Below are 12,527 nucleotides of genomic sequence, written 5' to 3' on the forward strand. Positions count from 1 at the left end.
TATTGGGACCATGATTTCGGTCCTAACTTGTTCACCTGTGTTCATATGGAAGGTACTTTTCCTTGTTGATGTCTCAAGAAGGGTAGAAATACAAGAACACACACACACACACACACACACACTTTTGTAGTGCTTACCTGGATAGGAAAGTCCTTTAGCTACCGTTTTGTTTTATCATATATTGCTGCCTTTGCACCTGTCAATGTTTACGTTTGGATGCACATCAAATCGACAAAAAATCCTGACTTTGGAGCAATGTTCACAGACTCTAGTATTTGGCTCTCTATTAGATGCAATGTTTTTTCTGTATCCTGCGATGAGTTTGCGACTTGTCCCGGGTGTACCACGCCTTCCGCCCGATTGTAGCTGAGATAGGCGTCAGCGCCCCCCGCGACCCCTAAAGGGAATAAGCGGTAGTAAATGGATGGATGGGTTTTTCTGTATTGGGACCATGATTTCGGTCCTAACTTGTTCGCCGGTCCTCATATGGAAGGTACTTTTCCTTGTTGATGTCTCAAGAAGGGTAGAAATACAACACACACACACACACACACACACACACACACACACACACTTTTGTAGTTCTTACCTGGATAGGGAAGTCCTTTAGCTACTGTTTTTGTTTTATCATATATTGCTGCCTTTGGACCTGTCAATATTTACTTTCGGGTGCACATTAAATCAACCAAAAAATCCTGACTTTGGAGCAATGTTCACAGACTGTAGTATTTGGCTCTCTATTAGATGCAATGGTTTTTCTGTATTGGGACCATGATTTCTGTCCTAACTTGTTCACCCATGTTCATATGGAAGGTACTTTTCCTTGTTGATGTCTCAAGAAGGGTAGACATACAAGAACACACGCACACACACACACACTTTTGTAGTTCTTACCTGGATAGGGAAGTCCTTTAGCTACTGTTTTTGTTTTATCATATATTGCTGCCTTTGCACCTGTCAATGTTTACTTTTGGGTGCCCATTAAATCAACAAAAAAAATCCTGACTTTGGAGCAATGTTCACAGACTGTAGTATTTGGCTCTCTATTAGATGCAATGGTTTTTCCGTATTGGGACCATGATTTCGGTCCTAACTTGTTCACCCGTGTTCATATGGAAGGTACTTTTCCTTGTTGATGTCTCAAGAAGGGTAGACATACAAGAACACACACACACACACACACACACACACACACACACACACACACACACACACACACACACACACACACACACTTTTGTAGTACTTACCTGGATAGGGAAGTCCTTTAGCTACCATTTTGTTTTATCATATATTACTGCCTTTGCACCTGTCAATGTTTAGTTTTGGGTGCACATTAAATCAACAAAAAAAATCCTGACTTTGGAGCAATGTTCACAGACTTTAGTATTTGGCTCTCTTTTAGATGCAATGGTTTTTCCGTATTGGGACCATGATTTCGGTCCTAACTTGTTCACCGGTCCTCATATGGAAGGTACTTTTCCTTGTTGATGTTTCAAGAAGGGTAGACATACAAGAACACACACACACACACACACACACACACACTTTTGTAGTTCTTACCTACCTCTTTAGGACCACCCTTTTCAGCTATATGAAGATTTCTATTTACAACATTAATAATACACACATCCTATGCAAATATTTAAAAAAATGTGGGAAATAAGTTGGAATTTCATTAAGAAAAAGGTCAAAATTTCACAAGAAAAACGTAGAATTTTGGCATTATTACAGTAAAAGACGTCTTTTTACTCAACATGAGTCAAACTTTTAAAACAAAAACTGGACATTTGTGCAATATTATGATGAAAAGTTGGAATTTTGCAAGAAAAGCTTAACATTTTGTGTACAATTTTATGAAAACAGTCCTAATTTTCCGCGGCAAACGTCACAATTTTAAAACAAAACTTTAAAATGTTGGCAGTATTATGACAATCAGCGAAATGTTAGCTACCGTTTTGTTTTATCATATATTGCTGCCTTTGGACCTGTCAATGTTTACTTTCGGGTGCACATTAAATCAACAAAAAAATCCTGACTTTGGAGCAATGTTCACAGACTGTTGTATTTGGCTCTCTATCAGATGCAATGGTTTTTCTGTATTGGGACCATGATTTCGGTCCTAACTTGTTCACCCGTGTTCATATGGAAGGTACTTTTCCCTGTTAATGTCTCAAGAAGGGTAGACATACACGAACACACACACACACACACACGCACACACACACACACACACACACACACACACGTTTGTAGTTCTTACCTGGATAGGGAAGTCCTTTAGCTACTGTTTTTGTTTTATCATATATTGCTGCCTTTGCACCTGTCAATGTTTACTTTTGGGTGCACATTAAATCGACAAAAAAAATCCTGACTTTGGAGCAATGTTCACAGACTGTAGTATTTGGCTCTCTATTAGATGCAATGGTTTTTCCGTATTGGGACCATGATTTTGGTCCTAACTTGTTCACCGGTCCTCATATGGAAGGTACTTTTCCTTGTTGATGTTTCAAGAAGGGTAGACATATAAGAACACACACACACACACGCACGCACGCACGCACGCACGCACGCACGCACACACACACACACACACACACACACACACACACACTTTTGTAGTTCTTACCTGGATAGGAAAGTCCTTTAGCTACCGTTTTGTTTTATCTATTAGATGCAATGTTTTTTTCTGTATCCTGTGATGAGTTGGCGACTCGTCCAGGGTGTACCACGCCTTCCTCCCGATTGTAGCTGGGATAGGCGTCAGCACCCCCCGCGACCCCAAAACGGAATAAGCGGTAGAAAATGGATGGATGGGTTTTTCTGTATTCGGACCATGATTTCCGTCCTAACTTCTTCACCCGTGTTCATATGGAAGGTACTTTTCTTGTTGATGTCTCAAGAATGGGTAAACATACAAGAACACACACACACACACACACTTTTGTAGTTTTTACCTGGATAGGGAAGTCCTTTAGCTACCATTTTGTTTTATCATATATTACTGCCTTTGGACGTGTCAATGTTTACTTTCGGGTGCACATTAAATCAACAAAAAAATCCTGACTTTGGAGCAATGTTCACAGACTGTAGTATTTGGCTCTCTATTAGATGCAATGGTTTTTCCGTATGGGGACCATGGTTTCGGTCCTAACTTGTTCACCGGTCCTCATATGGAAGGTACTTTTCCTTGTTGATGTTTCAAGAAGGGTAGACACACACACACACACACACACACACACACACACACACACGGTTATTTGCATTGGCAAACACAAGTGAGCATTAATCAAACTGGAGTCTGGTCTCATTGCCATGACAGCTCCAAGCTCCAAGACAAGTCAACGCGAATGATAATCCAGGCGTTCTCTAACACCTCCATCTTTTTCCTCCTCCTCATCCTTCACCTCCTCTGCCACCACTTCATTGATTCCCTCCTGTCAAGACACTCAGTCCATCAGTCCAACGTGTTCGTGCAAAGATTTAGACCGCCTCGCACTTTTTCCAGCCAATTTTGCAGCCGAACACCTCAGAGTCACACGATATGGTGCTTGACGAATGTTAACGGTTAGCATGCTACGATGCTAACATTGACGTGCTAACTTTTTTTGGCAAATTTTTTCAGCCGAACACCTCAGAGTCATATGACTTGCTACTGGACACATGCCAAATGTTAACATTTTAGCATGCTAAAGTTGTTTAGCAAATTTTGTAGCCAAACACCTCGGAGTCATATGACTTGGTACTTGACACAAGGTAAATATTAGCATTTTTGCATGTTAAAGTCCTACTAAAACCCACTACTACCCACCACGCTGTCTGATAGTTTATATATCAATGATGAAATATTAACATTGCAACACATGCCAATACGGCCTTTTTAGTTTATTAAAATATAATTTTAAATTTCTCGCGAAGTATCCAGCATACCAAAATCAGCATGGTAACTTCCTTAGCTATTTTTTCAGTTAAAAACCTGAGAGTCATATGACTTGGTACTTGACACATGCTAATTGTTAGGATGTTAACATTAGCAATGTAACTTTTTTGGCTCTCTTTTCAGTTACAAACCTGAAAGTCATATGATTTGGTTCTTGACACATGCTAACTGCTAGCATTTTAGCATGCTAAAACTTGTCAGCCAATTTTACAGCCAAACACCTCAGAGTCGTATTACTTGATACTCCAAACATGCTAACTGTTAGCATGCTAACGTTACCATTCCACCATACTAACATTAGCATGGTAACTTCTTTAGCTAATTTTTGAGAAAAAAAACCTGAGAGTCATATGATTTGGTACTTGAAACATGATAAAACTTGTTAGCCTTTTTTACAGCCAAACACCTCAGTCATATGACTTGGTACCAGACACATGCTAACTGTTAGCATGCTAACGTTACCATTCCACCATTCTAACATTAGCATGGTAACTTCTTTAGCTAATCTTATAGTAAAAAACCTGAGCGTCGTATGATTTGGTACTTGAAACATGCTAAAACTTGTTAGCCATTTTTACAGCCAAACAACTCAAGAGTCATATGACTCGGTAACCTGACACATACTAACTGTTAGCATGCTAACGTTACCATTCCACCATACTAACATTAATGTAGTAAATTGTTTAGCCATTTGTACACCTCAGAGTCATATGATTTGGTACTTGACACATGATAACTGTTAGAATGCTAACGTTTAGCATGCTAACGTTACCAATTCAGCATTACTAACATTAGCATGGTAACTTGTTTAACCAATGTTATTGTTAAAACCCTAAGAGTCAGATAACATTTTAGCATGCTAAAACTTATCAGCCATTTTTACAGCCAAACACCTCAGAGTCATATTACTTCGTACTATAACATGCTAACTGTTAGCATGCTAACATTACCATTCCAGCATAACAACATTAACATGGTAACTTGTTTGGCTAATTTTACAGTTAAAAACCTGAGAATCGTAGGATTTGGTACTTGAAACATGCTAAAACTTGTTAGCCATTTTTACAGCCAAACACCTCAGAGTCATATGACTTGGTACCTGACACATGCTAACTGTTAGCATGCTAACGTTTAGCATGCTAACGTTACCATTCCAGCATTACTAACATTAGCATGGTAACTTGTTTTGCCAATGTTATTGTTAAAAACCTAAGTCAGATGACATTTTAGCATGCTAAAACTTGTCAACCATTTTTACAGCCAAACACCTCGGAGTCATATCACTTTTCACCCAAAAATGCTAACTGTTAGCATGCTAACGTTACCATTCCAGCATAATAACATAAACATGGTAACTTGTTTAGCTAATTTTACAGTTAAAGACCTGAGAGTCGTATGATTTGGTACTTGAAACATGCTAAAACTTGTTAGCCATTTTTACAGCCAAACACCTCAGAGTCATATGCTAACTGTTAGCATGCTAACGTTACCATTACAGCATACTAACATTAACATGGTAACTTGTTTAGCAAATTTTACTGTTAAATACGTCAGAGTCATATGATTTGGTACTTGAAACATGCTAAAACTTGTTAGCCATGTTTACAGCCAAACACCTCAGAGTCATATGATTTGGTACTTGACACATGCTAACTGTTAGCATGTTAACTTTTAGCATGCTAATGTTACCATTCCAGCATTACTAACATTAGCATGGTAACTTGTTTAGCCAATGTTATTGTTAAAAACCTAATAGTCAAATGACATTTTAGCATGCTAAAACTTGTCAGCCATTTTTATAGCCAAACACCTCAGAGTCATATTACTTGGTACTCAAAACATGCTAACTGTTAGCATGCTAACGTTACCATTCCACCATTCTAACATTAGAATGGTAACTTCGTTAGCTAATCGTATAGTAAAAAACCTGAGAGTCATATAATTTGGTATTTCAAACATGCTAAAACTTGTTAGCCATTTTTACAGCCAAACACCTCAGAGTCATATGATTTGGTACATGACACATGCTAACCGTTAGCATGCTAATGTTACTATTACAGCATACTAACTTTAGCATGGTAACTTGTTTAGCCAATTTTACTGTTAAAAACCTGAGAATCATATGATTTAGTACTTGACACATGCTAACATTTAGCATGCTAACTTTGAGCATGCTAACATTACTATTCCAGCATACTCACACTAGCGTGGTAACTTCTTTAGCTAATTTTACAGTTAAAAATCTCATTCATATGATTTGGTACTTGACACATGCTAACTGTTAGCATTTTAGCATGCTAATTTTTTTTTTGTTTTTAGAATGGCCGGCTGCTAAAAAAAAAAAAAAAAGGCTGGCCAATGGCCGCGGTTTGGATGGTCTTTGTGCGACTGAGGAAGGAAGGAAGTCATGAGAGTTGTCGTGGAGGGAGGCTGACCTTCTGGACGCGCACGACTGCACAAAGAAGTGGGAGTGAAAGCTGAGAGGCGACAAGAGACACACACACACACACACACACACACACACACACACACACACACACACACAACAGGCCAGACGCAACCAGACACCCCTCCTAGCCTGAGTGTGGACATCTCTGTTCTCCACCGCTGGAGTGTGTATGCACGCCTCTTTCTGATTGGCTGAGGTTCAGTGCGTGTTTTCCCCTCATCAGCGGCGGTTGGACTCGAGCGTGATTGTGTTTTCCTGGCTGTCAGCGAGCGTACGCGACGGGACGCAGCTGCACACATTTTTGCGTGTGCTTTGATTGCCCGCTCCGGCCAATCAACGGCGAGGATTTGAGAGCGCTCGTTTCGGACACTTAGCGCTCCATAATTCATGGACCCAAGCAGATGTGCTTTAGTCTGATTCACTCGCTTCACCCTTTTTTTTTTTTTTTTTAGTCCAGGTGACGACATTTCAACGCTACTAACTTTTTTTAACGGAAAAATAAAAGCGTACGTGTGCTATTTTGATGTTTCTCGTTTTGAAAAACAATACAATATTTATCGTAACCATGAAGCTCCCGGGGACCCAAAAGGGTCTCGGTCATTAAAGTGTTCAAGTCTTACATTATTTGTTTTACTTTAAACACAAACATACCTATTGATACACTTATCTTAATTTTTTCACAATTTATTTCCTTGTTTTCCCCCCTTAAATCTTGGTTAAGCGTTAAAGCTCCGGGGGACCCAAAAGGGTCTCGGTCAATAAAATGTTCAAAACAAAACCTACATGATTTGTTTTACTTTAAACACAAAAATACCTAATGACAAACTTCATATCATTATGTTGCCTTAATTATTATCATGTTTTCATATTGTATTCCCTTGTTTCTCCCCCTGAAATTTTGGTTAAATGTTAAAGCTCCCGGGGACCCAGAAGGGTCTCGGTCATTAAAGCGTTCAAAACAAGTCCTATATTTGTTTTACTTTAAACACAAACAAACCTGTACATACACTTTATATCCATACGTTATCTTAAATTTTTCACGTTTTATTTCCTTGTTTTTCCCCCTGAAATTTTGGTTAAGCGTTAAATTTCTAGGGTGCTCTAAAGGGTCTCGGTCATTAAAGTGTTCAAAACAAGTCTTATATTTTGTATGTTTTATTTTAAACATAAACATGTCTATAGATACACTTCAGATCCATATGTTATCGTATTTTTTTTCATGTTTTTTTCCCTTGTTTTTACTCCCTTAAATTTTGGTTAATGTTAAAGCTCCCGGGGACCCAAAAGGGTCTCAGTCATTAAAGTGTTCAAAACAAGTCGTATATTTGTTTTACTTTAAACACAAAGATACCTATAGATAAACTTCATATCCATATGTTATCTTAATTTTTTTACATTTTATTTCCGTGTTTTTCTCCCTTAAATGTTGGTTAAGCGTTAAAGCTCCAGGGGACCCAAAAGGGTCTCGGTCAATAAAATGTTCAAAACAAAACCTGCAGTACATTATTTGTTTTACTTTAAACACAAAAATTCCTAATGACAAACTTCAGATCAATATGTTGCCTTAATTATTATCATTTTTTCATATTGTATTCCCTTGTTTCTCCCCTTAAGCGTTAAACCTCCCGGGGACTCTAAAGGGTCTCGGTCATTAAAGTGTTCAAAACAAGTCCTATATTTTGTATGTTTTATTTTAAACATAAACATACCTATAGATACACTTCAGATCCATATGTTATCTTATTTTTTTTCATGTTTTTTTTCCCCTTGTTATTTCTCCCTTGAATTTTGGTTAGATGTTAAAGCTCCCGCGGACCCAAAAGGGTCTCGGTCATTAAAGTGTTCAAAACAATTCCTATATTATTTGTTTTACTTTAAACACAAACATACCTATTGATACCCTTACTTTCCATATATTATCTTAATTTTTTCACGTTTTATTTCCTTGTTTTTCCCCCTGAAATTTTGGTTGAGCGTTAAAGCTCCCTGGGACTCTAAAGGGTCTCGGTCATCAAAGTGTTCAAAACAAGTCCTATATTTTGTATTTTTTATTTTAAACATAAACATGCCTATTGATACACTTCAGACCCATATGTTATCTTAATTTTTTTCATGTTTTTTCCCCTTGTTTTTTCTCCCTTAAATTTTGGTTGAATGTTAAAGCTCCCGGGGACCCAAAAGGGTCTCGGTCGTTAAAGTGTTCAAAACAAGTCCTATATTATTATTTGTTTTACTTTAAATGCAAACATGCCTATAGATAAACTCCAGATCAATCTACTTCCTTAATTTGTTTTATTTTGTTCATGTTTTATTCCCTTTTTTTTTCTCCCCTAAATTTTGGTTATGCCTTAAAGCTCCAGGAGACCCAAGAGGGTCTCTGTCATTAAAGTGTTCAAAACAAGGCCTCTATTGTCATTTGTTTTACTTTAAACACAAACATACCTATAGATAAGCTTGAAATCTATCTGGTGTCTTGAAATTTATTTAATGTTTTATGCCTCCCCACCCTCTTAATTTTGGTCAACGCTATAGCTCCTTGGACCCAAAAGGGTCTCTGTCCTTAAAGTGTTCAAAACAAGTATACTATATTATTATTTGTTTTACTTTAAATGCAAACATGCCTATAGATAAACTTCAGATCAATCTGCTTCCTTAATTTGTTTTATTTTGTTCATGTTTTATTCCCTTTTTTTTTCTCCCTTAAATTTTGGTTAAGCGTTAAAGTTCCCGGGGACCCAAGAGGGTCTCAGTCTTTAAAGTGTTCAAAACAAGTCCTATATTGTTATTTGTTTTACTTTAAACACAAACATACCTATGGATAAACTTGAAATCAATCTGGTGTCTCGAAATTATTCATTTCATGTTTTATGCCCCCCCACCCCCTTAATTTTGGCCAACGCTATAGCTCCTGGGATCCAAAAGGGTCTCGGTCATTAAAGTGTTCAAAACAAGTCCTATATTATTATTTGTTTTACTTTGAACGCATACATACCTATAGATAAACTTCAGATCAATCTGTTTCCTTAATTTGTTTTATTTTGTTCATGTTTTATTCCCTTGTTTTTTCTCCCTTAAATTTTGGTTAAACGTTAAAGCTCCCGGGGACCAAAAAGGGTCTCGGTCATTAACATGTTCCAAAAACGTACTATAGTATTTGTTTTACTTTAAACACAAACATATATTGAGATAATAGATACACTTAAGATCAATATGTTGCCATACATTTTGAAATTATTTTTAATGTTTAATTCCCTTTTTTTTTCTCCCTCCAACTTTAGTTGAACCTTAAAGCTCCCGGAGACCCAAGAGGGTTTCAGTCATTAAAGTGTTCAAAACAAGTCCTCTATTGTCATTTATTTTACTTCAAACACAAACATACCTATAGATAAACTTGAAATCAATCCGGTGTCTTGAAATGTATTTAATGTTTTATGCCCCCTTAATTTTGGTCAACGCTAAAGCTTCTGGGACCCAAAAGGGTCTTGGTCATTAAAGTGTTCAAAACAAGTCCGTTATTATTATTTGTTTTACTTTAAATGCAAACATGCCTATAGATAAACTTCAGATGAATCTGCTTCCTTAATTTGTTTTATTTTGTTCATGTTTTATTCCCTTTTTTTTTCCCTTGTATTGTGGTTAAGCGTTAAAGCTCCCGGAGACCCAAGAGGGTCTCAGTCATTAAAGTGTTCAAAACAAGTCTTATTTCGTCATTTGTTTTACTTTAAACACAAACATCCCGATGGATAAACTTGAAATCAATCTGGTGTCTTGAAATTATTTATTTCATGTTTTATGCCCCCCTTAATTTTGGTCAACGCTAAAGCTTCTGGGACCCAAAAGGGTCTTGGTCATTAAAGTGTTCAAAACAAGTCCGTTATTATTATTATTTGTTTTACTTTAAATGCAAACATGCTTATATATAAACTTCAGATCAATCTGCTTCCTTAATTTGTTTTATTTTGTTCATGTTTTATTCCCTTTTTTTCTCCCTTGTATTGTGGTTAAGCGTTAAAGCTCCCGGAGACCCAAGAGGGTCTCAGTCATTAAAGTGTTCAAAACAAGTCTTATTTTGTCATTTGTTTTACTTTAAACACAAACATCCCGATGGATAAACTTGAAATCAATCTGGTGTCTTGAAATTATTTATTTCATGTTTTGTGCCCCCCCCCTTAATTTTGGCCAACGCTATAGCTCCTGGGACCCAAAAGGGTCTCGGTCATTAAAGTGTTCAAAACAAGTCCTATATTATTTGTTTTACTTTGAACGCAAACATACCTATGGATAAACTCCAGATCAATCTATGTCCTTAATTTGTTTTATTTTGTTCATGTTTTTTTCCCTTTTGTTTCTCCCTTAAATTTTGGTTAAGTGTTAAAGTTCCCGGAGACCTGAGAGGGTCTCAGTCATTAAAGTGTTCAATACAAGTCCTATATTGTCATTTGTTTTACTTTAAACACAAACATACCTATAGATAAACTTCAATTCGGTGTCTTGAAATTATTTATTTCATGTTTTATTTAGATACACTTAAGATCAATATGTTGCCTTACTTTTTAAAATTATTTTTAATGTTTTATTCCCTTGTTTTTTCTCCCTTCAATTTTGGTTCAATGTTAAAGCTCCCGGGTACCCAAAAGGATCTTGGTCATTAAAGTGTTCAAAACAAGTCCTATATTGTAATTGGTTTTACTTTAAACACAAACATACCTATAGATAAACTTCAAATCAATCTGTTGTCTAGAAATTACTTATTTCTTTATTTCATTCCCCCCCACCCCCTTAATTTAGGCCAACACTATAGTTCCACTATAGATCAATTTGGAAGCCAGAAAGCATGAATTTCAACTAGAACTACAAAACCGCTTTCAAGGACTGGAAGTAGAAGATACCTCCGACCTTGACGAATGGAATGACAAATTCATTGACATAGTACATGAGAGCTCTATAAAAACAGCAGGGAAAGAAAAGAAAAAGCTAGAGTCCAAACTCTCAGACAGCACAAAGTGGTTAATGGAGAAAAGGAGGAATATGAAGAGAGATGGAGTTGGATTCCAGATTGTTGAATATACAGAAACATGCAAGACAATACGAAAGAAACTCCGACAAGACGTAAGAAAATAGAACACCCTAAAAATTCAAGAGACAATAGAAAACAATAGAAGTTTGAAGAAAACAAGGCAGAAACTTTCAAGTGGAAAGCAGAAAATAACATCATTACTTGATTAAAAAGGGACAGAAATCACAGATCAAGATATAATATTGATGAGGATTGAAGAATTGTACAAAAAACTCAAGAACTACTGACTTTTTAGCCTTCTTTCAAACATATACAAGTTGTTTACAAGAATCCTGACAAATCGAATGGAAAATACACATAACAGCCACCAACCCAGAGAACAAGTAGGGTTTAGGAGTGGTTTTTCTACCATGGACCATATTCATACATTGAATCAGATGAAAGAAAAATGCCAAGAATACAACAAACCACTTTGTATGGCCTTCACAGACTATGAAAAGGCATTTGATTCGGTGAAAACACAGTCGGTTCTAAAAGCTCTGCAAGATCCAGGAATTCATCATAAGTACATTAACTTACCCAGGGACATCTACACAAAGTTACGATGCATAAACCAAGCGACAAAATCCACATAAAGAAGGGTGTCCGACAAGGTGATACAATTTTGCCTATACTGTTTACAGCTTGTTTGGAAGGCATATTTTGCTTTCTGGAGTGGGAGGATAAAGGAGTTGATATCAACGGAGACAAATTTAATCATCTGAGGTTTGCAGATGACATTGTTGTCTTGGGAGAGCAATTCAGTGAAGTGGAAGACATGCGTAAAGACCTTGCAAATGCCAGCAAGTGTTGTGGATTGAAAATGAATATGAAGAAAACAAAAGTTATGGCAAATTCCATGGTACCTCATGGACCTGTGACTGTTAATGGAAATGAAATTGATGAAGTTAATGAATACATCTATCTGGGGCAGAGATTTAGCCTGAAAGAAAAGAGTCAAGAACAGGAGATAAGGAGGAGAATCAGATTGTTTTATTCCCTTGTATTTTCACCTCTTAAATTTTGGTTAAGCGTTAAAGCTCCCGGGGACCCAAAAGGGTCTTTGGTCATTAAAGTGTTCA

The sequence above is a fragment of the Nerophis ophidion genome, linkage group LG24 (assembly GCF_033978795.1).
Source record: "Nerophis ophidion isolate RoL-2023_Sa linkage group LG24, RoL_Noph_v1.0, whole genome shotgun sequence".
Lineage (NCBI taxonomy): Eukaryota > Metazoa > Chordata > Actinopteri > Syngnathiformes > Syngnathidae > Nerophis > Nerophis ophidion.